This window comes from Dasypus novemcinctus, chromosome X, assembly GCF_030445035.2.
Source record: "Dasypus novemcinctus isolate mDasNov1 chromosome X, mDasNov1.1.hap2, whole genome shotgun sequence".
In the NCBI taxonomy this organism is placed as follows: Eukaryota; Metazoa; Chordata; class Mammalia; order Cingulata; family Dasypodidae; genus Dasypus; species Dasypus novemcinctus.
Genome location: NC_080704.1, coordinates 50,758,812 through 50,765,394, shown reverse-complemented (window position 1 = coordinate 50,765,394; position 6,583 = coordinate 50,758,812). Strand labels below are relative to the sequence as shown.

The 6,583-nt window shown below is 45.5% G+C and overlaps 1 pseudogene; it reads right to left on the bottom strand.

Moving 5' to 3' along the window:
- Window positions 1–2,439: 2,439 nt before the first annotated feature.
- Window positions 2,440–3,562, bottom strand: LOC101414940 (phosphomannomutase 2-like; annotated as a pseudogene).
- Window positions 3,563–6,583: the final 3,021 nt, after the last annotated feature.

The window sequence follows — 6,583 nt, the reverse complement described above, 5'->3', positions numbered from 1 at the left end:
TGCTACAATGCATTTTCGTCCTGTATCAAGCAGGACAACCAACAGGATAGAGATATAGGCAAGTCGATGCCACTTTTAGGAGTATGGGTGGCTTTCCCAACTGCAGAAGACAGCCCCAAAAAGTAAAACCCCATAGGAATCTGTTCATTAGGCTATAACTGCTCTGAAGGTAAAGGTGATAGACACTTGTTTTAGGACCCTGCCCTGGGACAGGATGTGGAAGAGCAAGTCCTGTTTTGGACAGCACTGGAAGCATTCAGGAAACAGGGGTCTCCCCAATGGAAGACACCCTTGTCCCTTTCATTGTCCTTTGTGATGACAGTGGGAGAAATAGTAGAAAAGCTCCCCTGTTAAGTCCAGCTCTGGGGTGGCATCTTCCCAGAGGGCCAAGAGCAGAGCAACAGGAAGCCACCCCATCAAAAATACCATAAAGGGAATGCAAAGAGTGGCCAGGGAAGACAAAGGAGGGGGTGGGGGCCACCTGCTGGGCAAACTGGCTTTGTTTACTAAACAAAGGATAAACAAGGGATAGATAAAACAGAAATTGTTGGGATTACTAAATAGAAACTTGTCAACACTTTTGAGCAGAAGGGGGTCCCTCTAAATTAGAGATTAAGTCCCTGGTACACACTGTAAAGGAATAGGCAGAAGAGGGCTCAGAAAAATTTAGAATCCTGCATCCTCACCCTCCCAGGCCCTGAACACAGTGGGGGAAGGGGAGAAGCAACAGTTGACAAAGGCTCCATGTGCTTGAGCAGGGCAGTGAGGAAGACAATTCCAATTAGGAGCCTGATGTATTAGATAGGGAGAACGATCCCCCTCACCTGTATCCCTGTCTTACTCCCTTTAAGAAGAACAATTAAGGGTAGGAACAGGGTCTCTGAGTCCCCACTAGGGATCAGCTGTCCTATGTTTCCATTTGGGTGGAAGGGGAAAAGGGGAGAATTCAGACCTTTGTGAGGTGCCCAAGTGACATTAATTCCAGGGACCCATGGTGGAAAGGGCAAATTGGCAGCTTTGGGGTGCTTTGGAACTGATGAGGTGGCCCATGGCAGGCAAGTGTACACGAGCTTGTGGGTGGGACTCTTCGGGCCGTTTCATGTACCAGAAAATGTCGTTTCCCGCCACTGAGTGCATTATAGGATTGACATTTTGTTGCCTATGGCACAGAACAACACTGTGGCCCGAGGGGGTATGACCCCTCTTTATGAGAGATTTGAGCCATAACCACGGGGTGTGTCTACTGTCTGCTGTCTGAGTTGCCAGAGCCTAATCTAGATGTTCAACAAGGGCAATATCAACTTCAAGGCAGGGAAAAGGATATTACTTTGTTGGTTCACAGTCTCAAAAGCGGCAGGTGTGTGAGAAGCACTCTATTGCAGTTTTGTTTTTCTTTGCTGTAAATAGTAAAATCACTTTGATTTCCTACTCTTCCTTTTGAAAGGTCATTATAGTATCATTTGAAAAGCAAAACCCTCTAAGCCATGACCATTCTGTGTCAGGGGGCGGGGGAGGTGCGAAGGGGACAGAGTTCATAGTCGACATGTCCTGCTTTTGCTTGACCTGGCCTGGGCTAAGGCCAGCCTGGTGGGTGGCTTGGAGAGATGCATGCTCATCTGAGGAGGGCTGGGAGGCACAGTGCTGCTCAGGCTCCTTTCACCAGAGCCTGCAGAGGCATAAGGGTCATGATATTTTCAAATTGGGAAGTGACACAGGAACCATTTCCTCTGAAGCTCTTATGCCGGGCATGGGGCAAGGGCCTTGTACCTTCACCCAGGTCACAGAGAACTCCCTGGCCATGGCAGGGGAGGAGGCACAGGCCCAAGCCTGGGCATACCCACACCCCTTAGAAAAGGATCTGTGAATAAGCAGCCTGTTCCCGACCCAGGCTCTTTCCTGATCCCTGCAAAAACTAAGGGTAAACAATGTTGCTGTGAGGCCCAGCTGGGTCCAATAAGGAGAGAACTCTCTTGATGAAGTAGGAAATCCCAAATTAGTTTCTCCAGACTTCTGGCTGGTGCCAATTGCCCACCAGAAGTTATTGATTCATAGTTCCTGTCATCTGGCTGGTCACAGAGAACTAGCTGAGCTGGACAACACCAAGTGAATGCAGTCAGTGACTGCCAAGGGCCAGCTGGGGGTAAACCCCTCTAGGTCGGTGCCTTCTGGCTGGCCATTTGCCCACAAACACCTCCATCATGCCAACATTCCCGAGAGATCCTTGCCCCAGGATGTCCAGTCCTTCCTTTCTCATCACCAAACCCCCTTTTCAGCAGGAAGTTGAATATTAATCCTGCTGACATTTGTCACAAGACCTACAAAGAGGGAGGACTCAAGCACATCTGTTCCTTAATTATGATTCTAGAATCATGGGGAAGTTTCCCAAGCATATGTGTGCAGTGATCGCACCTATTGGGGAGGGTTCTCAGGCTGGGGGTGCTAAGGGTGAACATCTTTAGTTGGAGATATTCCTTTGAGCCAGTCTCCACACAGCATTCTTCTGGGACCCCCTTCCCGAGTAGCGGCACTCCAGGCTCTTGGGGACAGTGTGAACAGTGTGGAGAGCCCTGCAGGGGCTGGGCAGGGGAACCCTTGAGGGAGGAGGCTCTGGCATGCTCCCAGTGTCACTTTTAGGCTTGCTAGCCTGGGGTCCCCCACCCAGGAAAGACTGTTAGGAAGTCTTGTGGACTCCTTGCAGATCTGGCAGGTATCCTTGGGCATGATCATGGTGTAGCCCACAATTCTTGGGACTGTTAAAATCTCATGGTCCTTGCCCCCTGGCATGGTTTTGTCTCCAAAGAAAAAAATGGTCTTATAACCATCCTCTTCCACATGTCCCAGACATCAGAAAAGACATCAAAGGTTATCTGGCCTCAGATGGAAAATGTGAGGTCTTTCCCTGCAAACTCTTCCCTCAGATCAGCTACAAATTTTTGTCTTATGATTTCTTTTTCATTGAGTTCATAGATCAATGTACTTTCTTCTTGGTTGCAGCTTCTTCCTATAGGGTAAACATTTAACATCCTATTTTGGAATTCAATGAAAGTGCCCCCTCTTCTTTGGGAGTTTAACTTTCACAATGTAGCTCAGACAGTAGTTGATTAAGTCTTGGATGAGGGCCTCACCCAGGTGACCATGAATATTCTGTTTACATCTTCATATACTACCAAGCCATTTTCTGGAAACATATAACCATAATTTTCAACCACATCATTTCCCAGTTGTTCCTGCATTTTTTCAAAGCCTGACCCACCAACCATACCAATTTTGATCTGCCTCAATTTTTGTAGCAGGCCATCCATTTCTCTGATAATTTTTTGCTGCAGGTCTGTCAGAGTCCCATCCACATCAAAGAGGCATAGCACAGGGCTGGGGTGTCTCCAGTTCTGTCCGCACCTGACAAGACTTGTTGGCACCAGGAATTCAACCCAGAACCCTATTGCACTTTAACTGTCCAATCTGGTTAGTAAAAGAGGTTTCAGAGGCCTGGAGGCTGACAATAGAATACCACAGATTAAATGCCAAGGCATTGCCCTTGGTTCCCACAGTACCTGATGATCATTGTTGTCACCAAAGCAGTGGCAGCCCACACAGGTGACTGATAGGCTGTTCCACTGATGCCCTTTATCTGACTCTAATATCAGAACTGTTCATACTCACTGATGGTTTGAAGCAATGTCATACCCCAGAAAAATCTTATTCTTAAAGCTAATCCACTCCTGTTGGTGTACACCTATTGTAAGTAGGGTCTGTTGATTAGTTTAAGTCAGTTAAGGCCATTTTGATTAGGTTACTTCAGTTATAGCATGGTCCAGTATGGGTCTTGTGGCAGTTTGAAATTTTTTTATGAATCCCAAGAAGAGAAAGATTATGTTTGTGGGTTGGTCCACTCCTGTGGGCATGAGCAACCTTTTCAATTGGGCTGAGACATGACTCAGGTTGAGTCTCCACCTTCATGCTGGGTTTAATAAGAAACAGAGACACACAGGAAAAGAGAGCTCTGCCATTTTTGATCCTGCCATTTGACAGAAAGGATAGGTTCAAACAGCTGAGGTCTTGGGGAGAGATGAGCCACTTGCCTGATAGCTTGCAGCTGAAATAGGGAAGAAAGCAGAGCTGCCCAGCCTGACAGAAGAGACCTGGTGAAAGACAAATCCTGTGCCTGGTTGCCCTCAGCTAAGTTCTGGGAGATGGTACAGCATGGAGGGGAAGGCAGAGACTAGGCAGAGATTGCTCACCATCCTGCTTCAACACGTGGCAGCTTACTTTAGTGAGAAAGCACCTCTTATGATGCCTTGAGTTGGTCTTTTCATGGCCTTGGCACTGTAAGCTTTTACCCCAAATAAATACCCTTTATAAAAGCCAGCACATTTGTGGTACTTTGCATAGGCAGCCCTTTGGCAAACCAAAATAGATCTTAACCTTCTTACTGGAGTCCTTTATAAGAGAATGGAATTCAGAGAGAGAAAAAGAGAAAGCCACAGAAGCAAGAAGCTAGAAGTAATGAAACCTGAGAGAGAAGGAAGGGACCAGCAGATACTGTCATGTGCCTTGTCATGTGACAAAGGAGTCCAGGATTGCTGGCAGCGTGTCTTCAGGAAGAAGATATCATCTTGATGATGCCTTGATTTGAACATTTTTCTTAGCCTCAGAACTGTATGCTTATAAGCTAATAAATTCCCATTGTCAAAGCCCACACCTATTTCTGATATATTGTTTTTGGCAGCTATATTAGTCAGCCAAAGGGGTACTGAGGCAAAATACCAGAAATTGGTTGGTTTTTATAAAGGGTATTTATTTGCAGATACCAGGCCATAAAGCATAAGTCACTTCCCTCACCAAAGTCTATTTTCAAGTGTTGGAGCACAATGGCTGCCGACGTCTGAGAGGGTTCAGGCTTCCTGGGCTCCTCCTTTCCAGGGTCTTGCTTCTGTCTGGGTTCAGGGTTCCTCTCTTCCTGGGGCTCCAGTTTAAGGCTTTAGCATCAAACTCCAACATCAAAACTCCAACATCAAAAACCCCCAACTCTGTCCTTTGCTGCGATGCCTTTTATCTGTGAGTTCCCCGCCCACCGAAGGGTGGGGACTCAATGCCCTACTGGTACAAGAGGTTTACATGATTACTTAATCAAGCAAACCTCTGAATCCAATATAATCTAATATTTCCAGAGGAAAAGATCCATTTATAAACATTATCCAATATTTCTTTTTGGAATTCATCAATAATGTCAAACTGCTACAGCAGCCTAGAGGAGTAGAACACATTTTGGTACCAGGAAAGTGGGAAGCTGCTACAGCAAATACCAAAAATATTAAAAAGGGTTTTTAATTAGCTAATGATTAGAGGCAGGAAGAATTGTGAGATGCTTGATGGAAAAGGCATAGATTGTTTTGAAGAGACTGTTGGTGGAAATATGGACTTTAAAGTTACTTCTGATGAAAACTTAGAAGTAATGAATGTGCCATTGCAAATTGGAAGAAAGATGATCCTTGTTTTAAAGCAGCAGACAATTTGTCAAAATTGAGTCCTGATGTTGGAAGGCAGAATTTGAAAGTTACAAGCTTCGTTATTTAGCTGAAGAGATTTCCAAACTAAATGTGGAAAGTGTGGCCTGGCTTCTCCTCATAGCTTGTAATAAAATAGGGAGTGGGGGTATATGGGAAACTCTTATATTTTTTAAGGTAATATTTTGTGTGATCTACATATCTTTTAAAAAAATAATAAAAAATAAAAATAAAAAAATTAAAAAAATGATAGAGGAAAGGCATATAGTGAGAACAAAACTCCTGAGTACAAAGAAACCAGAAATTGATGGTTTGGAAAATTCTGAGCTTCTGGAAAATGAGTCCCCAGAATATAGTGCTCCACATGAGGATTTAAGAGAACAGGGAACCAGCCATTTCAGTGCATGTCAGGGTTGGCAATACAATTAATCAGAAAGGATATGTGGAAAGTCCTACTCCCAGGGTTGGGACCCTTGTGTACTACATGTGAAACCAACACAGTTTTTGCAAGGTCTGTATGAAGGGAACCACTGCCAGACTGAACTAAAAGAGACAGGGAAGGGGCATATTGAACGAAAAATGACTTCAAAGGCAGAACCATGGAAGGTGAGGTCTGGACTGAAGACATCTCAGGGCAAGAGGGCAAGCCCATCCATGTGTGTGGAAAGGGTGAGTATGTCCCTGACTTGGAAAGGGTGGGCTTTCTGCCCTGTACTTCAGAAAGTGTTACCACCCAAGGTTTCTCAGATGCCTGGAGGATTTCAGAGAGACTGGCTGCCACCTCAACGCCTGATGAGGGTGAAGCCTAAAGTCCAGTTACCACCCTGATGCTTGACAACTGTGGAACCAAGAGCTTGAATGCCTTGATTTGACCTCCAATGCTTAGAGATGTTGAAGCCTTCACTCCAGCATTTGGAGAGAGTAGGGTTGCTGCACAGTCCCTTGGAAAGGGTGGAGCTGCTGATCCATCAGGCCCAGAGGACAAAGTTTCATTCTGTAGATGACTTTCAGACCTTGAAATCTAATGGAGTATTCCCTTCAAGGTTTCAGAACTGTTTGGGACCAGTGACCCCTCTTTT